The sequence below is a fragment of the Salvelinus sp. IW2-2015 genome, linkage group LG10 (genome assembly GCF_002910315.2).
Source record: "Salvelinus sp. IW2-2015 linkage group LG10, ASM291031v2, whole genome shotgun sequence".
NCBI classification, from domain to species: domain Eukaryota; kingdom Metazoa; phylum Chordata; class Actinopteri; order Salmoniformes; family Salmonidae; genus Salvelinus; species Salvelinus sp. IW2-2015.
The window spans coordinates 14395707-14422015 of record NC_036850.1 but is presented as its reverse complement, the minus strand read 5'-3'; the positions used below and the strand labels follow the sequence as shown (position 1 = coordinate 14422015).

The 26309-nt window shown below is 46.1% G+C and overlaps 1 pseudogene; it reads right to left on the bottom strand.

Annotated features, from left to right (window-relative positions):
- The window catches only part of LOC111969109 (potassium/sodium hyperpolarization-activated cyclic nucleotide-gated channel 4-like), a 44759-nt pseudogene that overhangs the window by 2870 nt on the left and 15580 nt on the right, over window positions 1–26309 (bottom strand).

The following is a 26309-nucleotide window of genomic DNA, read 5'->3' as shown; positions in this document are numbered from 1 at the left end:
AAAAGTTTGAATGAAGGACTCCACTGAGAAGAGCTGTGATGAGACAGCATTCAGAGCACGCTCCAAAACCACTGTCTGCAAAACAGAGGAAGAGAGAGAGCACTTCAAACAAGGAACAGAGCAATGACATGAATTACAAAAATGTCAATACAAGATGCTGGCTGATGGTGTGTGTGTGTGTGGTGTTGTGTGTGTGTGTGTGGTGTGTGTGTGTTTGTGTGTGTGTGTGTGTTGTGTGTGTGTGTGTGTGTTTGTACACACATGTGTGTGTTTTCCCTCCTGAGTGTGTGTGTGTCTGTTGTATCTATGTAAGGTATTACAATTGGTAACAACAAAATCCCTGTGGCAACCTGAGCTAAATCACTATCGCATGATCAATTCCCCCAAAAAACCTGACAGAGGGGAGAGGGGGCTGGTTACAGTGGAACGTGTGTGTGAGGAGGATGAGATCTCTCTGGCCCGATTCTCTTGGACCAGGAGAGAGATCAAAGCACACAGAAATAAGAAACGCAGCAGGAGAAGGAGCATCACAGACCTTCACTACACTAAACCCTGTCTGACATGGAAAGTCACTACATTCTACTGTTGAGCCTAGGTTACACTTTGATCATCCTGACATGCTTCATACAGCTAATACTGTTAACATAGGCACATAGGGGGGGGGGGGGGGGGGGGTAACCTACGTGTCTCTTTCCCCAAGCTGAATTACAGTCAGAGTGGACAGCCATTTCATCCTCTGAGATATTCTCCTAAAACATAGATAGCCCTGCGTCAGCCCCGGGTCGAAATGACTTACAAATCAGAGAGGAGAGGCTGTGCAGAAATAATACACACTAACATACGGCACTCGGTGGCCACAGACCTCATAATAACCAAACACTCCCTCTCTCCTTTCACCTGTCTCCCGGAGAGAAACCTGTTACCTCCAGCCACTGACCTCAACCACACACTCCCTCTATCTCCCTCCATCCCACCTCTCACCCTCCCTCCCCCTCTCCAGGAGAGAGAAAAACCTGTTACCTCCAGGGAGACATCACTAATGACAGTGGGTAGTGACTGGCTCCCTGAGAATCAGACCCCTGTGATGAGGTGCCCGCAGCAGTGCCTGAAGAGAAACATTAGTGCTGCTTACAAAATGGCACCCTATTCCCTATAGTGCCCTGGTCCTGGTCAAAAGTAGTGCACTAAATAGGGAATAGGGTGCCATTAAGGAGGCAACCAGGGCCTGGCCAGTCGGAGGGAGCGGGTCACTCAACGTGAGCGCACAGTGCTCAACGGGCTCACTGCTGTCACTGCTGACGCACACACAAAAACACACGTCAAGGCAGAAAAAGGGAGGGAGCCAGCTAATGAAATAATGCTCGCTCTCACTTCATGGAAGAGCAACAACTGCACAGCTGTCTGTCTGTCTGTCTGTCTGTCTGTCTGTCTGTCTGTCTGTCTGTCTGTCTGTCTGTCTGTCTGTGTCTCTCTCTCTCTCTCTGTCTTTTCAATCCCCTCTCTGCTCTCCTTTTCAACACTCTCCTTTCCGACTGACGTCTTTATAAGGAAGGTCTATAATTCTGACCTCCGCTCAGCTTTTACTTCTGTCTTTCACCTCATCCTCAGATGTAGACAAGTCTCTGTCCGTCTGGATCTAGCCAGAGGCTCCTGAGCCTGCCTTCCGAATCCCAATTCTCCTCCTCCATCTCCTCGCCCTACTCTCCTCCACAGAATGAAGGACAGTCTGGAGCCCGAGTGTGAGCCTGTGCATGCGGACGATGCCGAGCGGTCGACCGTGACCACTCACCTCCAAAATGGTAGCAGGCGGAGAAGCAGGAACGCGGTTGCTTTTTAACGTGTTGCATCCCGTGATCACGTTCAAAGGCACACGCACACACATCGCGGCAATATAGAGAATGCACACACAAACACACACACACACAGCACACACACACACACACAACACACAACCACACACATCACCACACAACACACACACACACACACACACACACACACACAACACACACACACACACACAGGCACACAACACACACACAACACACATAATATGTAACCTAAACTAATACTCAGTACACACACAGATGTGCGCGGCCACACACACAACGCTACAACATACACAGGAGTTCAAGGGTCGCCGTCTGAAAGAGACGATGTAGCTGAAGTGTGAAAGGTGGAGTTGAGAGCAAACACACCAGGATATAGACACTAATCACCTGATAAAAGAATGGCAGAACTGGAGGATCACCTTCCTTTAATCCTGGTATAAATTCTTTAATGCATGCATCATAATACAATGCACATTAATAAAGCTGTGCTGGAAAAATCGATGAAACGTGAATCTGGAAAACTAATGATAGACTTCAAAAAAGAAGAGAGGCAGAAAGAACACTGAAGATACCATTCTGGGGCATCTGAGAAATGAATTCTGAACTCTGCCATGAGTAGTCTAATTATCTTATCCATCAAGTCTATTCAAATGAAATCTTCTGGGTAAAATTGGAACATTTCTGATCTGATGAGGAACCAGAATGACTCTAGAAAAAGAGCCACATCTCCTCCTCCAGAGAACTAGTCCTCTCACTTCCGGTTTTAACACAATGAAAGTCCTGCGTCAATCCTGTCCAGTACAACAAGAGAAAGTCTCCTGTCCAATCCTTCCAACGATGAGTCCTTCCTCCAATCCTGTCAACACAATGAAAAGTCTCCTGTCAATCCTGTCCAACACATGAAAAGCCTTCCTGCCAACGTTTAACACAATGAGAAAGTCCCCTGTCCAATCCGTCCAACAATGAGTAAGCCCTCCTGTCCAATCGTTTAACACAATGAGAAAGTCCTCCTGTCCAATCCGTGCCAACACAATGAGAAAGTCTTCCTGTCCAATCCTTGTCCAACAAATGAGAAAGATCCTCCTGTCCAATCCTGTTACACAATGAAGAAATCCTCCTTCACATCCTGTCATACACAATGAGAAAGTCCTCCGTCACAGTTACACAATGAGAAAGTCCTCCTGTCCAATCCTTACCAACAACAATGAAAAAGTCTCCTGCCAAGTCCTGTCCAACACAAGAGAAAGTCCTCTCTGTCCAATCCTGTCCAACAAATGAGAGTCCTCCTGTCCAATCCGTCACACAATGAGAAAGTCCTCCTGTCCAATCCTGCAACACAATGAAAAGTCCTCCTGTCCAATCCTGTCCAACACAATGAGAAAGTCCTCCTGTCCAATCCTGTCCAACACAATGAGAAAGTCCTCCTGTCCAAATCCTAGTCCAACACAAGAGAAATCCTCCTGTCCAAGCCATCCAACAATGAAAAGTCCTCCTGTCCAATCCTATCACACAATGAGAAAGTCCCCTGTCCAATCCGTGTCCAACAGAAAAGTCCTCCTGTCAAATCCTATCCAACAAGAGAAGTCCTCCTGTCAATCGTCCATCCAAGAGCAATGAGAAGTCCTCCTGTCCAATCCTGCCAACACAAGGAAAGTCCCGTCCACTGTCCAACACAATGAGAAAGTCCTCCTCCAAGCACACAATGAAAAGTCCTCCTGTCCAATCCTGTCCAACACAATGAGAAAGCTCCTGTCAATCCTTCCAACACTAATGAAGAAAGTCCTCCTTCCAATCCTGTCCAACCACAATGAGAAAGTCCTCCTGTCAATCTGTCCACATATGAGAAAGTCCTCCTGTCCAACCAGTCAACACAATGAGAAGTCCACGTCGCAATGTCCATGAGAAAGTCCTCCTGTCCAATCGCTGTCCAACCAGAGACACAATCGTAGAAAGTCCTCTGTCCAACACAATGAGAAAGCCCTCGTCATCTGTCCAACACAATGAAAAGTTCTCTCAATCTTCAACACATGATGAAGAAGTCCTCCTGTCCAATCCTGTCCAAAACAAAGCCCAAAAAAAAATAGGAAAGTCCTCCTGTCAATCCTTCCAACAAATGAGGTTCCAAACAAGAGAAAGTCCTCCTGTCAAACCTTGTCCATAAACAATGAGAAAGTCCTCTGTCCAATCCTGTCCACACAATGAGAAGTCCTCCTGTCCAATCCGTCCAATACAGAAAAGTCCCTGTCCAATCGACAAACAATGAGGAAAGTCCTCCTGTCCAATCCTGTCCAACACAAGAGAAAGTCCTCTTCAATCTGTTCAACACAATGAGAAAGTCCTCCTGTCCAATCCTGTCCAACACAATGAGAAAGTCCTCCTGTCCAACACAATGAGAAAGTACTCCTGTGGTACTCATAAACTGCAGCCTCATTGGGTTGTGAAGCCAAAATGTGAGCTAACCATGCTTGTTTGTGATCCTCTACTGAAGATTACAACCTGTCTGTCTGTCTCTGTAACCTGTCTGTCTTTCTCTGTAACCTGTCTGTCTGTTCTTCTCTGTAACCTGTCTGTCTATTCTTCTCTGTAACCTGTCTGTCTATCTGTCTCTGCCCTGTTGACATCTCTCTGTGGGAACTGGGAAGCATCAGATTTATCACAGACATTTGCTCCGTTTCAATGACGACAAGGATTTAGGTTTTCTAGTTGTCTTCTAACCTCCTGTATTCCCATAAAACACTGTCACTGTGGAATTCATCAATTTATCCTTGGCTTTGTAATGGAATACAATTTGATTCCCCTCAGCATGAAAGGGCCTTAGCCAAGAGAAAATAAACTGTGTCTTTGAAGATAATTCCCTGTTTGTGTTGTGAATCACTAGCAAATACATTCTTAGAAAAAAGGGTGCTATCTAGAACCTAAAAGGGTTCTTCGGCTGTCGCCATTGGAGAACCCTTTGAATAACTCTTTTTGGTTCCAGGTAGAACAGTTTTGGGAAGGGTACTCCTATGGGGACAGCCAAAGAACCCTTTTGTAACCCTTTTTGCTAAGAGCGTAGCGACCGCATAGCCACAGCCACCGTCTCTCTCTCTCTCTCTGGAGCCCAGGGGAGGACACATAGTGGACTAGGGCACACGCAACTAGGGGATGGATCTCTCTTGAGGAAGTGATGTGGCTGATAACGCCCAGCATGACAGGAAATGATGTTATATCCTCATAGCCATCAGTTCACTAACAGAAGAAACCTTGCTCCTCTTCTTCTGCTACTTAGACAAATCAAATCATTGTCAGTACTGAGAAGCTAATCAGGTCTCCAGGGCATCCACTTTCTAACCGTATGCTGTCCGTATGTGTCAGTCAATTCAATCCAACACTCGGTTCCCATGAGAGAAAGGGATTTAGAGCCCTTGATGCTGTTTTACTGCACAATCCCTCCCTCACTCTCTCATCTCTCTCTCCCCACTCTCTACCATCTCGCTCTCTCCATATGGCCATACTGTGCTCTCGCTGTTTCACTTTCTTCCTCCTATCACGCTCTCTCTATGTCTCTGTCTCTCTGCACTCTTAGGTGCTATCTAGAACTTTTTTTTCTTTAAAGAGTATGTCTCTGTCGATATCTCTCCCCAGTAGCCTCCTGTACCTCTCTACTCACTCTCTCCTCCTGGATGCAAATATTTACCAAATAAAACATGCATTATTCATTTCCCAAAAGAGATGTCTGCCACTTAATTGTAATTTCGAAACATTTCTGTCTCCCCCTCTTCTCTGACTCCCTCTCTCCATCCGTGCCTTCCATATGAGTAAGGTAGACACAGTGTTCATTGAAGCCTTGAACATCTGCACCCTGACACCCCTGTTCAGAGCTCTCTACAAGGCAACAGACAATAAAGGAGCATATAACACTGGCTACACTTTTGATGTCGATCTGAATGTTCTGTGCGAAAGGATGCTACGTGCGCCATGACATTTCAATTCAGGACTTTGTTGCCGTTGTCTTGTGGAGGTAGTCTAGATGTAATTGAATTCAGGGCTGTGAGAGCAGAGGAGTCAATGGCAGCAGAAACAGAAGTTAATCCAGCAGCCAGTGACTGTGAGACAACCTGTGAAGGAGGATAAGTGATGCTGGCGGGGTGACTCCTAGACATGTGAGTGTTTCTGGACTCTACAGAMGTYTGTTATCTGTGTCCTCTACAGTGMTGTAACTCATATTCTCYGCATGCCTGTGATAMGGTAGCTTCACTCTTGTAATTGGCTATTTTCATAACCAGGGACGGGGGGCTCAGGGACGTTTGGGAATTCTAACCATTTACATAGCTATGACAAAGAATTACAAGAGTGTTAAACAATATTCAAATTTCCCCAATGCAGCATCCCGAGTGGAGCAGCGGTCTAAGGTACTGCATCGCAGTGCTAGTGGTGTCACTACAGATCCGGGTTCGAGCTCGGGAGACCCATGAGGCGGCGCACAATTAACCCAGCATCATCCGGGTTAGGGGAGGGTTTGGCCGGCTGGGATGTCCTTGTCCCATCGCGCTCTAGCGACTCCTTGTGGCGCCCGGGCGCATGCACGCTGACTTCAGGTCGCCAGCTGTACAGTGTTTCCTCCAATACATTGGTGCAGCTGGCTTCCGGGTTAAGTGAGCAGTGTGTCAAGAAGCAGTGCGGCTTGGCGGGTCGTGTTTCGGAGGACGCGTGGCTCTGGACCTTCGCCTCTCCCGAGTCCGTACGAGAGTTGTAGCGATGGGACAAGACTGTAACTACTAGTTGGATATCATAAAATTATAATAATAAATACATTTCCCCAATGCACTATTCAGTATTCAATATATTATATATTATATTCGTTTCCTAATTGTATTTTTTACAAGTTGTGAAAATATATGATCAAGCAGCTAGCATTTTGAAGGGGTACCTCGGGGCCAAATTAAGAGCCTTAACTCAGCAGTAAGAAGTTTCTCTGAGGAGAGGAGCCCCCTTCAGATTAACGCCACCAGCCAGGCCCAGGCTAATGACAATAGCTCCTACTTCAAGACACAAAAAGTCGCTCAACTTGTCCACAGCTATACTCGAAGAAAAAAAGGTGCTATCTAGAACCTAAAAGGATTCTTTGGCTGACCCCATAGGAGATCCCTTTGAAGAACCCTTTTGGGTTCTATGTAGAACCCTTTCCACAGAGATTTCTACATGGAACCCTTTCCACAGAGAGTTCTACATGAAACCCAAAAGGCTTCAACCTGGAACCAAAAAGGGTTATACATTGAACCAAAAAGGGTTCTCCTATGGGGACAGCTTAAAAACCCTTTTGGAAACCTTTATTCTATGAGTGCAGTATGTCCTTGGCTTGATTGTCTTTCATTAAATAGCAGAAAACAAATCATTCAGTCGACATGCATACCGGTTATAGACTTTGGGGATATTGTCTACATGAATGCAGCTGCCAATGTTTTGAAGACAGTGGACGCAGTTTATCATAGCGCACAACTTTTTATTACGGATGATAGGTTCAGTACACATCACTGCATTCTGTATTAGAAAGTAGGCTGGCCCTCTTTGAAATCTCGTAGATGAATGCATTGCACTCTTGGTTTAAAAAAGCCCCCCTGCATAAATTTCCACCGTACCTTACTTCATTGTTAATTTATAGACGTACGAGATATCAGACCCGGCCTCGGGGAGATCCCTTCGATCTACACTGAGTTAGGTAAATCTGAATTTTTTTTTTTTGCACCTGACTTGTGGAATAATCTCCAAGGCTCTCTAAAGCTGTATGAATTGGTGCCTCTAGGGCAATTCAAAAGGCTGATTGAGGACCTTTTTACTGAAGATTGTGTTTGTTTTATATGATTTGGTTTTGCTTTTAGTGTATTGATGTGAATTTTGATGTTTATTATTGATGTGTATTATTGATGTGTATAGTGTACTGTATATTAATGTTTTTGATGTGTATTATTGATGTTTATAAACTGGGTGGTTCGAGCCCAGAATGCTGATTGGCTGACAGCCATGGTATATCAGACCGTATACCATGGGTATGACAAAACGTTTATTTTTACTGCTCTAATTATGTTGGTAACCAGTTTAAGAATACGAAATAAGGCACCTCTGGGTTTGTGGTATATAGCCAATATACCACAAGCTAAGGGCTGTATCCAGGCACTCCGCGTTGCGTTATGCTTAAGAACGCAGCCCTTAAGCTGTGGTATATTGGCCATATACCACACCCCCTCATGCTTTCTTTGCTTAAGTATATTGTATTTTTGATGTGTATTGATGTTTTTGATATGTATGTGCAGGGCTCACCTGAGAAAGAGACTGTGGTCTCAGCATGACACCTGTCAAAATAAAGGTTAAATAAAATTGTATGAGCTCCGACCCTTATTCCCTTTCTCCCTACACCAGGGGTAGGAAACTAGATCCAGCCGCCGGCCGATTGTTGTCGGAGCGGATGGTCGGGGGCCGGAACATCATTATAATCATTTGAACACTTCAAATTGAGCCCAAAAAGAGATTGTTGTTTAAAATAACAATAATTTCCTTCCTTGATTACATTGACACACGATCACATCTCTTTTTGAACACATGGGAACACATGGGAACACATGGGAACACATGGGAATACATGAGAACACATGGGAACACATGGGAACGGATTTCCTAAATTAAACTCATTTGAGCTTAATTCCTGGTGATTTTACAGTCTTTTTTTGGATTACCAAAACTACAATTCCCAACCCATTTAATCCCATCAGTCACAATAGTGAGAGAAAAAACAACATTTCAATACATTGAGTCTGTCACAGTCTATCTAAAAGATAGCGAAGGAGTCAGGCGCAGGACACAGGTAAGAGTAACAATCACTGATTTACTCAATCCAAAACGTAACAAAATCCCGTTCCAAACAAGGACAAAACAGGACTCAAAATCAAATCAAATTTTATTAGTCACATACACATGGTTAGCAGATGTTAATGCGAGTGTAGCGAAATGCTTGTGCTTCTAGTTCCGACAATGCAGTAAAACAACAAGTAATCTAACCTAACAATTCACAACTAACTACCTTACACACACACACAAGTGTAAAGGGATAAAGAATATGTACATAAAGATATATGAATGAGTGGTGGTACAGAACGGCATGGCAGATGCAGTAGATGGTATAGAGTACGGTATATACATATGAGATGAGTACTGTAGGGTATGTAAACACAAAGTGGCATAGTTTAAAGTGGCTAGTGGTACATGTATTACATAAAGATGGCAAGATGCAGTAGATGATATAGAGTACAGTATATACATATGAGATGGGTAATGTAGGGTATGTAAACATTATATTAAGTGGCATTGTTTAAAGTGGCTAGTGGTACATTTTTACATAATTTCCATCAATTCCCATTTTTAAAGTGGCTGGAGTTGAGTCAGTATGTTGGCAGCGGCCGCTAAATGTTAGTGGTGGCTGTTTAACAGTCTGATGGCCTTGAGATAGAAGCTGTTTTTCAGTCTCTCGGTCCCTGCTTTGATGCACCTGTACTGACCTCGCCTTCTGGATGATAAGCGGGGTGAACAGGCAGTGGCTTGGGTGGTTGTTGTCCTTGATGATCTTTATGGCCTTCCTGTGACATCGGGTGGTGTAGGTGTCCTGGAGGGCAGGTAGTTTGGCCCTTGGTGATGCGTTCTGCAGACCTCACTACCTCCTGGAGAGCCTTACGGTTGTGGGCGGAGCAGTTGCCGTACCAGGCGGTGATACAGCCGACAGGATGCTCTCGATTGTGCATCTGTAGAAGTTTGTGAGTGCTTTTGGTGACAAGCCGAATTTCTTCAGCCTCTGAGGTTGAAGAGGCGCTGCTGCGCCTTCTCACAACGCTGTCTGTGTGGGTGGACCAATTCAGTTTGTCCGTGATGTGTACACCGAGGAACTTAAAACTTTCCACCTTCTCCACTACTGACCCGTCGATGTGGATAGGGGGGTGCTCCCTCTGCTGTTTTCCTGAAGTCCACAATCATCTCCTTTGTTTTGTTGACGTTGAGTGTGAGGTTTTTTCCTGACACCACACTCCCGAGGGCCCTCACCTCCTCCCTGTAGGCCGTCTCGTCGTTGTTGGTAATCAAGCCTACCACTGTAGTGTCATCCGCAAACTTGATGATTGAGTTGGAGGCGTGCATGGCCACGCAGTCGTGGGTGAACAGGGAGTACAGGAGAGGGCTCAGAACGCACCCTTGTGGGGCCCCAGTGTTGAGGATCAGCGGGGTGGAGATGTTGTTACCTACCCTCACACCTGGGGGCGGCCCGTCAGGAGTCCAGGACCCAGTTGCACAGGGCGGGGTCGAGACCCAGGGTCTCGAGCTTGATGACGAGTTTGGAGGGTACTATGGTGTTAAATGCTGAGCTGTAATCGATGAACAGCATTCTCACATGGGTATTCCTCTTGTCCAGATGGGTTAGGGCAGTGTGCAGTGTGGTTGCGATTGCGTCGTCTGTGGACCTATTGGGTCGGTAAGCAAATTGGAGTGGGTCTAGGGTGTCCGGTAGGGTGGAGGTGATATGGTCCTTGACTAGTCTCTCAAAGCACTTCATGATGACGGAAGTGAGTGCTACGGGGCGGTAGTCGTTTAGCTCAGTTACCTTAGCTTTCTGGGAACAGGAACAATGGTGGCCCTCTTGAAGCATGTGGGAACAGCAGACTGGGATAAGGATTGATTGAATATGTCCGTAAACACACCAGCCAGCTGGTCTGCGCATGCTCTGAGGACGCGGCTGGGAATGCCGTCTGGGCCTGCAGCCTTGCGAGGGTTAACACGTTTAAATGTTTTACTCACCTCGGCTGCAGTGAAGGAGAGCCCGCAGGTTTTGGTAGGGGCCGTGTCAGTGGCACTGTATTGTCCTCAAAGCGAGCAAAAAAGTTGTTTAGCCTGTCTGGGAGCAAGACATCCTGGTCCGCGACGGGGCTGGTTTTCTTTTTGTAATCCGTGATTGACTGTAGACCCTGCCACATACCTCTTGTGTCTGAGCTGTTGATTTGCGACTCGATTTTGTCTCTGTACTGGGACTTAGCCTGTTTGATTGCCTTGCGGAGAGAATAGCTACACTGTTTGTATTCGGTCATGCTTCCGGTCACCTTGCCCTGGTTAAAAGCAGTGGTTCGCGCTTTCAGTTTCACGCGAATGCTGCCGTCAATCCACGGTTTCTGGTTTGGTAATGTTTTTATCGTTGCTGTGGGTACGACATCGTCAATGCACTTCCTAATGAACTCGCTCACCGAATCAGCATTTCGTCAATATTGTGTTGTGACGCGATGCGGAACATATTCCAATCCGCGTGATCGAAGCAGTCTTGAAGCGTGGATTCAGATTGGTCGGACCAGCGTTGAACAGACCTGAGCGCGGGAGCTTGTTGTTTGAGTTTCTGTTTGTAGGCTGGAATCAACAAATGGAGTCGTGGTCAGCTTTTTCCGAAAGGGGGGCGGGGGGGCCTTATATGCGTCGCGGAAATTAGTTAATAACAATGATCTAGGGTTTTCCAGCCCTGGTAGCACAATCGATATGCTGATAGAATTTAGGGATTTTGTTTTTAGATTAGCCTTGTTAAAATCCCCAGCTACGATGAATGCAGCCTCAGGGTGTGTGGTTTCCAGTTTACAAAGAGTCAGATAAAGTTCGTTCAGGGCCATCGATGTGTCTGCTTGGGGGGGAATATATACGGCTGTGATTATGATTGAAGAGAATTCCCTTGGTAGATAATGCGGTCGACATTTGATTGTGAGGAGTTCTATGATCAGGTGAACAGAATGACTTGAGTTCCTGTGTGTTGTTATGATGATCACACCACTTCTCGTTAATCATAAGGCATACCCCCGCCCCTCTTCTTACCGGAAAGATGTTTGTTTCTGTCGGCGCGATGCATGAAGAAACCAGCTGGCTGCACCGACTCCGTTAGCGTCCCTTGAGTTAGCCATGTTTCCGTGAAGCAGAGCACGTTGCAATCCCTGGATGTCTCTCTGGAATGCTACCGTGCTCGGATTTCATCAACCTTATTGTCAAGAGACTGGACATTGGCGTAAGTATGCTAGGGGTGGAGCGCGATGTGCCCGTCTCCGAAGCCTGACACGAGACCGCCTCGTTTGCCCTTTTTTTCGGCGTCGCACAGGGTCGCCGGCTGGGATCAGATCCATTGTATTGGGTGGAAGGCAAAACACTGGATCCGTTTCGGGAAAGTCATATTCCTGGTAGGAACGATGATGAGTTGACGTTTAATCGTATATTCAGTAGTTCCTCCCGACTGTATGTAATGAAACCTAAGATTACCTGGGGTACCGATGTAAGAAATAACACATAAAAAAACTAAAAACTGCATATTTTCCAAGGAACGCGAAGCGAGGCGGCCATCTCTTTTCGGCGCCGGAAGTAAATAAATAAATAAATAAAATACAACACACCGGAATACACGAAAGACAATCACGCACAAAACAGAAAGGGAAACCAGAGGGTTAAATAAGGAACATAATTATGAGATGGGAACCAGGTGTGTAAACAGACAAAACAAAAGGAAAAATGAAACATGGATCGGTGGCGGCTAGAAAGCCAGTGACGTCGACCGCCGAACACCGCCCGAACAAGGAGAGGGAACAACTTCGGTGGAAGTCGTGACAGTGTCCATGATGCTTGTGGTATTTATACAATACCTTAGAGGTCATATTTGTGACCAATGGGAAAATACAGTGGTTCTACCTTTTAAACAGTGCATTCGTAAAGTATTCAAACCCCTTTACTTTTCCCACTTTTTGTTACGTTACAGCCTGATTCTAAAATTGACTAAATTATATTTTTTGCTTATCAATCCACACACAATACCCCATAATGACAAAGCAAAAATGTTTTTTAGAAATGTTTGCCAGCTCTTGGAAGAGTCTTAGTGGTTCCAAACTTCTTCCATTTAAGAATGAGGGAGGCCACTGTGTTCTTGGGGACCTTCAATGCTGCAGACATTTTTTGGTACCCTTCCCCAGATCTGTGCCTCAACATAATCCTGTCTCAGAGCTCTACAGACAATTCCTTCGACCTCATGACTTGGTTTTTGCTCTGACATTCACTATCAACTGTGGGACCTTACTGTATATAGACAGGTGTGCCATTCCAAATCATGTCCAATCAAATGGATTTACCACAGGTGGACTCCAATCAAGTTGTAGAAACATCTCAAGGATGATCAATGGAAACAGGATTCACCTGAGCTCAAATTCAAGTCTCATAGCAAAGGGTCTGAATACTTATGTAAATAAGGTATTTCTGTTTTTTTATTTGAATACATTTGCAACAATTTCTTAAAACCTGTTTTCGCTTTGTCATTATTGTCACGATCGTTATAAGGAGTGGACCAAGATGCAGCATGGTATGTTTCCATCCTTTTATTTTGGAAGAGAAACTCAAAGGAAAAAACAATAAAGTGTAGAAAAAAAAGAAACGTGAAGCTCAAAGTAGTGCAGGCAACTATACCTAGACAAGATCCCACAAATCACAATGGGGGAAATGACTGCCTAAATATGATCCCCAATCAGAGACAACGATAAACAGCTGTCTCTGATTGGGAACCATACCAGGCCAACATAGATCATTAATCACCTAGATAACCCACCCTAGTCACTGTAACGCCCCAACCAACATAGAGAATAAACAGCTCTCTATGGTCAGGGCGTGACAATTATGGGGTATTGTGTGTAGATTGATGAGGAAAAAAAATATTTAATCCATTTTAGAATAAGACTGGAAAGTAACAAAATGTGGAAAAAGTCGAGGGGTCTTAATACTTTCCAAATGCACCGTATACATTTAATCATAGCAGATGATTTATTTTTTCAGTAGATTGAAGTTGAGTTGGGTTATGGATATATTTGATCAAAATGATCTTACAGATCATTTTACCATTATCCATTAGTCTTTACATATGTTTAAATCAATGATTTGGACTGTACAACTTCATATTTTGTTGTTTCATTGGCCATGTACAGACCCATAAATGGAATAAGTATAATAAACACATATTTTCTGTCAATAAATGTGTTAAGTGTCTCTTGCACAATGGTAGACCTGGTTGATCAGATTATTGGGACATAGCCACAGGTGTAAACCTGGTTCGTATGGGTATTTGGGCTGAGATATTCAGGTGTAGATCTGGTTTATATTAGTATTGGCACTCAAAGGTGTAGACCTGGTTTATAGGCATACTGGAGCTGAGGTGCAGGGGTAGTCCTGGTTTACAGTTTGAGTATTTAGGCTTTGACACATTCAGGCTTCGGCACACCTGGCTTAGCTGACTACGGTAATTGGGTTCCAGCACAGGTGCAGACATTGTAGGTATGTAAATTGGAGGTGAAGTACAGCAGTAGACCTGTTTGGAAAAAAAATCTATTTTGAGTTAGATGTGCAGGTGTATACCTGGTCTGTAAGAATATTGGGGCTGAAGTACATGTGTAGACCTAGTTTGTATGAATGCTGATGCTTGTGCACTGGGGTTGACTGGTTTTATATGAGTATGCCCATGGTTTTACCTGGTTTATATGAGTAATGGGGTGTCAGGATACAGAAGGCTCATACAGGTATGGGTGTGGTTGGTCTATTGCCTATTGCCCATTCACATTCTTTCTGGCAAAACGTTTGTGGTATGAAAAACGTTAATGGGGCTGGGGCACATGTGTTAAACCCCTTTACTATGAGTTTATCTTTGACATGATTAGCCTATACAGGTCAGAGGGCACAGGACTTAGATATACAAATAACAGGGTTGGAATGTGCTGCGAATAGCTGAATATAGGTTACTGTTGGTGACTTGGGGAATACAGGCCTAAAGAAAGTGTCACACCCTGATCTGTTTCACATGTCTTTGTGCTTGTCTCCACCCCCCCCGTTCTGTACCTTGTCACACCACTTTGGATTATTGACCTCTGCCTGCCCTGACCCCAAGACTGCCTGCCGTTCTGTACTTTATGGACTCTGATCTGGATTACTGACCTCTGCCTGCCCTTGACCTGTCGTTTTGTCTGACCCCTGTTCTAGTAATAAACCTTTGTTACTTCGACACTGTCTGCATCTGAGTCTTCTCCTGAAAAGTGATAGAAAGTGGGTAACAGGGCTGAGATAGGCAAGTAACAGGGATGAGGTGTAATGGCAGAGGAACTAGGGTTTATGAGTAATAAATAGGGCATTTAGGGCTAGGAAATGGGTGTATTTGGGAACAAATGGGTTAATGTACAAAGCACAGCTCCAGTGAATGCACAGTACCCAAGGAGGAACCATGACTATTTCATTGAATAGTTCTGATGGGGGGATTGAAGATGGGGAGAAGAGAACAGAGGGTCTCTGGAGCCTCAGTAGCACCCAGGATTAATCAGCTTCAGGTCCTTCTTACATTAGTCCTTCACCAATTAGACCCTGCCTAATTGCCAAGTGTTCATTAGAGATGTACAGGGGAGGGGCTGGACACTGTGCACCATGCACTCACTGTCATTTGCTTCTAAAGCCATTTGGGGCTGCTAGCATGTCACAACGCACTACTTAGCCTCCCAACAACACAAGCCCCTTCTGGTTCCCTGGCTGCTCTTACAATCATTACCCAACACCGCCAAGAACCGATAGGATACAAACAAATGAACACAGACACTTAGCAGCAGTGGAAACTCAGAATGCTGGTGTTGTGTGCCTTGCCATCACAACACTACAGTAGCCCCCCTCCAGATGTAATGTGACATGGTTCACATCAGTAGAATCCCCCACCCCCCTCCTCCTCTTCCCAGTTTAGTGAGGGATTAACCAGTGAAGAGACACACTGGGCTCTGGCCTGCCTGGGCTCTGGCCTGCCTGGGCTATGGCCTGCCTGCCAAACCGCAATGCAGATAGATGTACTGTCAGGGACTTACCATGTTGACTGCCAGCCACCATTTTGTCATTTACACTGTAGTTGAGAGAAAATAAGTGACTGGGGAGAGAGGGAGAGTGCGTACTATGCTGTATACTGATAATGGTGTGATCGTGATGGTCTGGGAATAGTAAACGGTTTGGGGGGTCAAGATTCTCACTGTCCTGATGCCATAGGACTAGGTTGTGGAATTGACTAAATATCCATCATGATAATGGAAATAACTCCATGCTAACACCAAACATATCAAGGGTTTAGAAAGGTCTCGTTTTTCTGATATCTTGGTAGGAAAATGAGAATATTTCCCCCCCCTGGTTTCTCTCACTTCCACTGTTACATGAGGTTACATGAGGTTACAGACATGCAGTCGGGGAGGGAAACAGGCATATGCACAGTCCCATAAAGATGTGCTGCTGCCTGTGCCCTCAATCTGGAGAGATGGAATTCCCTTTGTGTGATATGGGTCTCAACATGCCTTAGCTGTGATGCTGGAATCCATGGGGAAATCTGGAGACCCTTTCCAACTCACACCTTAAGATATTGTAGGCTAGCAGAGACACATGCATGGAGCACGGTAATACTAGGGGTTTGGAGGGAGGGAAGGGGTGAGCTGAGGAACAATCTCATGCACATATTCCCTTTGTGGGATTGAGGGGGGAGAGAGGGACAGGGAGAGGCACAGAGTATGACACCACCTGGGACGTGCACCCCTCCAGGCAATTCTCAAAATGTTGGGATGTTACAAAAAAAAGAGAAAAAAAGAAATACTTGAATGATAAAATCAGCAGAAAGCATTTTCCCCGTTGACTTTGTTTCCCGCTGATTCCGTCTGAACTGAGCGAAGAAGAGTCAGATTGTTGTTGGCTAATATGGAAAAAAAACCTTGCTCCTGAAATAAATCAAAAGTATATCTCCTATCTGGCTCCCGTGTCACAGTTCAAGCCACAGCATTTGAGAGTATGATAACTCAGGCTCTCCGCTTTGTACCAGTTACCACAGTTCCTGCTTCCTTTTAAGCTTGCTTGCTAGCTTCTGACAGCCTGCCGTTTATCACATGGAGGCACATTGTAATAGAACTCTCTATTCACAGCAGATTATACCCAGGCTTTCTGATGATCATTTTATTGCCGTCTTTGTGGAGCATTGCAAACGTCCCTCCCATCTTCCTTCTGCAACATACTTCTGAACTATTGACAGATTCGCCTCTCTCTCCCCCCCCCCCCCTCTCTCTCTCCACCCTCTCTCTCTCTCTCTCTCCCCCCCTCTCTCTCTCTTCCCTCTCTCTCTCTCTCTTCCCTCTCTCTGCCCAGAGGGGAAATACCCAGACTGTGTTTCTTGGTCAAGTTAAACTGTTACCAGTATGTCACCTAAAGACCGTCACCATACCCTTCCAGCAGATGGCCTCTCATCTTGCCCAATGTCCATACATCCCTGTCTGTAGAAGTTCCCTCTCTGTAGCTACCTGTAGCCCCTCCCTCCCCCCTATGCTCTAATGACTGTAGGAGCCTGTGAATCTGGTCAGAGCCAGAGGGAGGAAGGGAGACAGCTAACTGAGCAGATAAATGTGGCGTGTTGTGTCGTTTGGCTCTGATTCCCTCTCCTCTGTCCTGGTTTCACTCATTGAGCTGAGGACTCCAGTCTCCTGTGTCCTCTCCTCTCTGTGTAAATGGGAAGGAAGCCTGAACACTGTCCCCTTGGGGTGATCGTGCCTGTTGGTCCACGCCAACAGCAGAACAGAGCAGTTCGACACATTAAGCAGAGTTCTGTCAGAACATAGGCCCACAGACCAACAGATTAACTGTCCACACGCTTACTGTAGCAATGATGCCCTTCTACCCTGCACCATTCTGTCCTGCTCACTTCAAATCTGCAGGCTAATCCCAKAGCGAGAGCCTCACCKTGCAGAGCTACKTSKCCTACCCTCACTGCTAATGTGACAACGTAGAACCACACCCCGTTCTCCAATCCAAGCCTCTGGTAGGACAGGGCCAYTGTGATGACTGGGCYYGTTTGTCCATTGGCTGCTGTTGCAGTGTCAGCTGGTTTCTCTCTAGGCTGGAGGCCCTGGAGACAGAACAGAAACAGCTGTGCTCTTCCATGACACAGATCAGATGGGCAACAACTGGACCACTGGCTGAACATGGCCACCTGTCCTCCCAAAGCTGCAGGGGATGATGCTGTATGGAGCTTCTTGTCTGGATTATGGCACTAACCTACTACTAGAAATCAGAGTGGATTCTACAGGCCTGGATCCCTTTGTTACACAACACTAACACGCACTGACCTAAAAGGCCAATCACATTGTCTGTCTGTCCTTCTAGCATGCTAGCTAGAGAGACCAGCCAACATGTCCTGGCCACTTCATCTAACACTTGACCTTCAGCACAGCAGTACAGTGGCCACTAATGGTGGAACTGTCTGGTGTCTAGCTACAGCCTCTAACTACACCATGTAGTGGACTGTCTGGTGTCTAGCTACAGCCTCTAACTACACCATGTAGTGGGACTGTCTGGTGTCTAGCTACAGCCTCTAACTACACCATGTAGTGGAACTGTCTGGTGTCTAGCTACAGCCTCTAACTACACCATGTATGGAACTGTCTGGTGTCTAGCTACAGCCTCTAACTACACCATGTATGGGACTGTCTGGTGTCTAGCTACAGCTCTAACTACACCATGTAGTGGACTGTCTGGTGTCTAGCTACAGCCTCTAACTCCACCATGTAGTGGAACTGTCTGGTGTCTAGCTACAGCCTCTAACTACACCATGTAGTGGAACTGTCTGGTGTCTAGCTACAGCCTCTAACTACACCATGTAGTGGAACTGTCTGGTGTCTAGCTACAGCCTCTAACTACACCATGTAGTGGAACTGTCTGGTGTCTAGCTACAGCCTCTAACTACACCATGTAGTGGAACTGTCTGGTGTCTAGCTACAGCCTCTAACTACACCATTGTAGTGAGCTGTCGTGTGTCTAGCTACAGCCTCTAACTACACCATGTAGTGGAACTGTCTGGGTGTCTAGCTACAGCCTCTAACTACACCATGTAGTGGACCTGTCTGGTGTCTAGCTACAGCCTCTAACTACACCATGTTTGGAACTGTCTGGTGTCTAGCTACAGCCTCTCACTACACCATGTAGTGGAACTGTCTGGGTCTAGCTACAGCCTCTAACTACACCATGTAGTGGAACTGTCTGGTGTCTAGCTACAGCCTCTAACATACCATGTAGTGGACCTGCCTGGTGTCTAGCTACAGCCTCTAACTACTGGCTACAGTGTCTGACTACACATGTGTCTGAAAGGTTGTAATGGAACTGTCTGGTGTTGAAGCTAGTGGTCAGACTAACCATTGAGACAGTGAGGAACATGGAGAAACTGGAGCGACAGAGAGAAACAGGGAGCAACAGGGAGAAACAGGGAGCGACAGGGAGAAACAGGAGGCCAGGGAGAAACAGGGAGACGGGAGAACAGGAGCGACAGGGAGAAACAGGAGCGACAGGGAGAAACAGGAGCGACAGGGAGAAACAGGGAGCGACAGGGAGAAACAGGAGCGACAGGAGAAACAGGGAGCGACAGGAAGAAACAGGGAGCGACAGGGAGCGACAGGGAGAAACAGGAGCGACAGGGAGAACAGGGAGCGACAGGGAGAAACAGGGAGGCGACAGGGAGAAACGGGGAGCGACAGGGAGAAACAGGGAGCGACAGGGAGCGACAGGGAGAAACAGGGAGCGACAGGGAGAAAACAGGGAGCGACAGGGAGAAACAGGGAGCGGAAACAAGGGAAGGAACAGAACAGGCGGAAACGAGGGAGGAAACAGGGGCGACAGGGAGAAACAAGGAGAAACAGGGAGTGACAGGGAGAAACAAGGAGAAACAGGGAGCGACAGGGAGAAACAGGGAGCGACAGGGAGAAACAGGGAGCGACAGGGAGGCAGCATCCAGACAGGCTATGCTTAATTACTGGAACACACAGAAAGATAAATGGGAAAACACACACTCTTAAAAATMTATTGCAATTTATAGTGCTAATGTTCCTCCAGGCAGACCGAGAGTGGGGAGAATGGGGAGAGGATTCGGAGAGACGTGGGATGAGGCAGGAGGCTGTGGCCCAATGGGAAGGTGGCAGCAGGGTGGCATGGTGGCTGAGAATGGTCCCTGCTCCACATGCTGATCTGTGGTGAGCAGTCCCAGGTGGGCCAGGCGGGACAGCTGTTAATAAGCCTAATGTTATTGGCAGCAAGCGGAGCACCTCTAAAGCAGGACTAGACTGAGCGCTGAGCTGGGATGGCTGTCTGCTCCCCTCTAGTTCAACAGGAATTCTGCATCAACAGCAATAGTCATGCAGCCAGCCAGTCCACATCCATAGCACACCCTCCTGGTATGAAGGACAGCCTCTTGATTTTTCAAACACCCAAACAAATATACAATGTCTCAGTGCTCACATTACAGTAAGCAGACTCTCGCTCACACACACATACAGTGGGTATCCAGAGACACTGGTTGGCTCTGCTGATTCTGACCTGAACAACTCCCTCACCCATCTCTCTCAGTCTCTCTCTCTCTCTCTATTTCTCACCAGCACTCCCTCTCTCTCTGAGGGGAGATGTACAGTATGTGGGGGTCTCTACAGCCCCAGCCACTCTCTCCAGGGGGTCTCCTCCTCTGTCCCTCTCCACAGATGGTGGGCAATGTGTCCGCCTGGCAACAAGGCTAATTATCACCCACACTGGGCCCATGGAGAGGCTGGGGCACGCTGGAGGGGGGCAGCTACCAGGGCCTTCCCATCCCCACACAGGGGAGCCTGGGACTCTGGCTCTCATGCAGCCCTGAGCACTGCAGCTCACAGGGGTTGAAGGGAGGCGGAAACCTGCATCAATCTGCCTTCATTTAGGTCTAAAACTGAGCTTAACTGTACTGTACTGACTGGCTAATACACATCTAAAGAAGTCTAATATTTTCAATGCTTTGGGTGTCCAAATGAAGTCCGGTTGGTTTAATTTGCATTGTGAAGATTCCTAACTCTCCTCTGGGTACAGATATACTGTTCTCCTTACATGTTGATCTCCTGCTGCTTATCCAGTTACCCAGTTATATTCCCATCCATTCTGATCAACGTTACTCACCTTCTCCTGGTACTGCCGACGGGAGGAGTCCAGAGACTGGATGAGTGCAGTGGCGTGACCCACGAACATGGCATAGCAGGTGGCGCCCACGATCATGCTGAGGATGGTGAGCCACACGTCCGTCATGCCCACAGGTGGGTACATGCCGTACCCGATACACAGCATGTGGCTCATGGCTTTGAACAGGGCGTAGGAGTACTGCTGGCCCCATGTGTCGTTCTGGATGGGGGGAGAGAGGACGAGAAAAGGTGGCAGAGGGAAGAGAGGGATATGGTGATATGGTGATATGGGGGTACTGTTCTCACTCTGCCAGATGTCTGGAGGGAAAAGGTCAGAAAGCACTAAGACCACTAGAGTTCTTCTTATCATTATCATCATCATCGTCAATGTCATTTCATCATCATCATCATTATCATCATCATTATAATTATCAATGTTATTATCGCCATCATCCTCCTAGTTATCATCATCAATGTCATTATCACATCATTATCAATGTCATTATCGCCATCATCCTCCTAGTCATCATCATTATCAATGACATTATCGCCATCATCCTCCTAGTCATCATCATCATCAACGTCATTATCATCATCATCATCATCCTCATTCTCATCATCATCCTCACAGTGATCATCATCAACATCATTATCATCATCATCATCATCATCGTCCTCACCCTCATCATAATAATCATCCTCATCATCATGTAAGAGGATAGCCACAGATGTCCTCTTCATCATGCCTCAATAGGAACATCAACACTTGGCTACACCAACATACTGTAGTAATACACTCTTCTATATGTAAGTATTCAGGGGAGAACTGCCTTAGCTGGGCCTTTTCTGCTCAGAGCAGAAACTAAACACAACCATGAGGGTGACTGAATGGATGGAGCCCGAGACACAAGAGGCCTGCAAGGCAAAAAGTAGGTCAGCTATTTAGAAAAATGTGATTTTTCTTTTCTCGTTTCTCGTTTGTGGATAAATTGCCGTTTTTTTCTTTTAGATCCCGTGGTGGTCCAAGCAGAATCAATATCTGCTCTTTCCTGAGGTGACATGTCCAAATTGCTTTCAAATTTCCACAGGGGTAAAACCTGAGAGATAGGAAAGTTATTAGTGCCTCCTAAAAAGGTATAAAACGGATGACCCAATAAGATAATGGGCCAGCTACTGTAAGGAAAGACAAGAGCCACAGCACCACTACCCTCTAATTCTTATCAGGCCCAAACTTTTCTGCTCCGAGCAGAAAAGACCCAGCTAAGGCAGTACTTCAGTTTTTCATCGTGGTGTTGTGTAATGCAGAGCAGGAGTTTAGGTCAAAGCGATCCCTCCCTGACAGTAGACAGCTTGCCATGCCAAAGGTGTTTGCTAGGCTAATGTTTCCACTGACTGACTACTGGCCTGTCTGTCTTTAATTACCTAATTAGAATTTGATGTYATTGTTTTTTATTCACAGATCCCAGATTAATCCTCTTTGAGGGKTGGGAGCTGTTTGCCTGTCTGCCGTGAGCTCTACAACAAATCCTCATCATAAATCATCTCTCTCTCTCTGTCAAAAGGCCCTGTTCGTTCGGAACATGGCAGGTTATACTGTGCGTCCGTGTGCCGCGGTTGATTCAGGGTCACACCTCAGGTGTCGCAGAGTCCGGTTATATAACCACAAAGAAAACCTAATTACAGAGGAGAAGGCGGTCATTACGAGACATAGGGCTTTCTTTCCAGCGTCTCTCTCTCTCTCTCTCTCTCTCTCTCTCCCTCTCTCCCTCTCCCTCTCCCTCCCTCCCTCTCCCTCCCTCTCCCTCTCTCCCTCTCTCTCTCCCTCTCCCCCTCCCTCTCTCCCCCTCTCTCCCCGAGACGTGCAGCAGCAGCGCAGCTAACAATGTGATGAAATTAAAGAACAGCATGAGTGCTCGCTGGAAAATTGTCAATACTTGACCAATATTGGATAAGAGCTTTCTGTCCTCTGAAAGTCATTATTTCATACGAGGCCAAGCTCACCGCCTAGCTCTCATTTTCAGAATATAGAAAACCAAACCATACAGAGCTGGTGGAGAGAGCTCCAAATAACTGAAGAAAATGCAGCAAATTGAATAAATGTGGGCGAATAAAGGAGAAAGTTAAAAAAAACATTTGATTTAGGTGGGAAAACGGACAGATATGCAAGGCAGCCATTTCCCATGATGCTACAGGCTTAGCACAGTAATTACAGAGACAGAGAGATGAGATAACAGGGAGGGACTAATCTGATTTAGACAGACTTGGGCTCCGTCTGTAGTGGCACCCTTTTCCACACAGTGTACTTTCGACCAGAGCCCAGTAGTACACTTCCTAGATATTAGGGTGTCATTTTGGATGCTCACCTAGTATTGGAGCACAGCAAAGCACTACTTACCACCATTTTGTTTTTGGACACCCAGCAGTCCTGGGGGAAGTCCTGCAGCATGGGAACCAGGAACTGCAGACATCCGTCCCAGTGGCACAGCAGCAGCATCATACCAATCAGGTTGACGATACGCACCATGGCACTGGCCAGGTCATAGGTCATATGGAAGATCTGAAGAGCAGGACAGGAAGAGGAAAGGACTGTGTTAGGACATAGGTCATATGGAGGATCTAGAGAGCAGAATACAATACAATACATTATCGTCCATTTTGTGAGAAACAAAAATGTGTCTTCTGTTTAGCGCAACCCCTCACACATACACGCTGAGAGGCACATGGTCAGCCACAGAGCAGCGTCCCTGGATGGAGAGCAGAACAGGAGGAGGAGAGGAATTGTGTTAGAGCACAAAGACATGTGTAGGCTGGATGGCAGACAAAGCCCTGGATTACAAAGACCCTTTTCTCCAGGGGTGTTGCCTGTTTACTTTGTTCCCTAACCCTTTGGTCGATACTTTTTATAGTCAAGGTGAAGGCCAAGCAGTGGATTTCCTATATGCAACAGTGTTCTCCATCACACATGCAGGGCCCTTGCCTCAACGTACAGCAACATAACGAACATCATCGTTGATGTAACACTTGTGCTTTTTACAGACGTTAACATGGGTGGTCTGTAGAGGATGGTCAGGATGGTCATGTGAGCATGGCTTGGCCTATGAGGAGGCTTTATTGAATCCTTCTAATCAACTACTTAGGTAAGCACACTAACACAAAGTGGATGGAGGGATGGGCAGGTGTGTGTATGTGTCCCTGCGGACTGAGTGTGTGCAGCACGGGCGAGCTTTGTTAATCCTAATGATAAATAGACTCATAAGCAGCTACAGGACGCCTACTCTACGCTGGTGTGGATTTTAATGGCCTCAACAATTTAAAGCCACTTAATTCCATTGAGGGCCGCGGTGTGCACTGTTAACTGCTGTTCTCCTTATTACAAGCCACTCAGCGCCATTTAAAAGCTTAAGGCTGAGACAGAGATATTCCATCTCTCTCGTCTTTGCTGGCGAACGTTGGGAAGAGGGGAGAAGAGAAGCCAGCCACACACAGACAGTCGATCTCCACCATTCCTCCTGACCCAGGTTAGATGTCTCCGGTTGCCTCCTAAAGCCCAGTGCTTGTTGATCTGACGCTTTGTTGTTTCTATCGGAGTGGCTGTGTGGAAACAACAGACAGGGACCAGGGACTAGTACTGAGACAGGCTGTGTGACGGGCCTCTCTGGGACAGTGTGGACGCTGGGCCATCACATCAGATCACCTCCGTCAGAGGGGCCAGCCAGAAAGGGGAGAGACAAAAATGTCCCCAAGTAGTTCCTGCTGGGGTAAGAGGGAAGCGTCAGGCCGCCAGGCTCCAGAGTGAGTGTATGGCAGAGACATACAGCTAAAGCTCTGGGCTCTTGATCAAAGTGTTTAGTCCGGGGCGTATTAACAGTTGAAGTCTGAAGTTTACATACATCTTAGCCAAATATTTAAACTCAGTTTTTCAGAATTCCTGACATTTAATCAGAGTAAAAATTCCCTGTCTTAGATCAGTTAGGATCAACACTTTATTTTAAGAATGTGAAATGTCAGAATAATAGTTGAGAGCATGATTTATTTCGGCTTTTATTTATTTCATCACATTCCCAGTGGGTCAGAAGTTTACATACACTCAATTAGTATCTGGTAGTACTGCCTTTAAATTGTTTGACTTGGGTCAAACGTTTCGGGTAGCTTTCCACAAGCTTCCCACAATAAGTTGGGTGAATTTTGGCCCATTCCTCCTGACAGAGCTGGTGTAACTGTAACACACGCTTTTTCAGTTCTGCCCACAAATGTTCTATAGGATTGAAGTCAGGGCTTTGTGATGGCCACTCCGATACCTTGACTTTGTTGTCCCATTTTGTCACAACTTTGGAAATGTCCTTGGGGTCATGCTCCATTTGGAAGACCCATTTGTGACCAAGCTTTAACTTCCTGACTGATGTCTTGAGATGTTGCTTCAATATATCCACACAATTTTCCCTCCTCATGATGCCATCTATTTTGTGAAGTGCACCAGTCCCTCCTGCAGCAAAGCACCCCCACAACATCATGCTGCCACCCCCATGCTTCACACTTGGGATGGTGTTCTTCGGCTTGCAAGCCTCCCCCTTTTTCCTTCAAACATAATGATGGTCATTATGGCCAAACAGTTCTATTTTTTTGTTTCATCAGACCAGAGGACATTTCTCCAAAAAGTACGATCTTTGTCCCCATGTGCAGTTGCAAACTGTAGTCTGGCTTTTTAATGGCGGTTTTGGAGCAGTGGTTTCTTCCTTGCTGAGCGGCCTTTCAGGTTATGTCAATATAGGACTTGTTTTACTGTGGATATAGATACTTTTGTACCGGTTTCCTCCAGCATCTTCACAAGGTRCTTTGCTGTTGTTCTGGGATTGATTTGCACTTTTCCCACCAAAGTACGTTCATCTCTAGCAGACAGAACGGGATCTCCTTCCTGAGCGGTATGACGGCTGCGTGGTCCCATGGTGTTTATACTTGCGTACTATTTTTTGTACAGATGAACGTGGTACCTTCAGGCATTTGGAAATTGCTCCAAAGGATGAACTAGACTTGTGGAGGTCTACAATTTTTTTTCTGAGGTTTTGGCTGATTTCTTTTGATTTTCCCATGATGTCAAGCAAAGAGGTACTGAGTTTGAAGGTAGGCCTTGAAATACATCCACAGGTACACTTCCAATTACCTCAAATGATGTCAATCAGCCTATCAGAAGCTTCTAAAGCCATGACATAATTTTCTGGAATTTTCCAAGCTTTTTAAAGGCACAGTCAACATAGTGTATGTAAACTTCTGACCCACTGGAATTGTGATACAGTGAATTGTAAGTGAAATAATCTGTCTGTAAACAATTTTTGGAAAAATTACTTGTGTCATGCACAAAGTAGATGTTCTAACCGACTTGCTAAAACTATAGTTTGTTTTAACAAGACATTTGTGGAGTGGTTGAAAAACAAGTTTTAATGACTCCAACCTAAGTGTA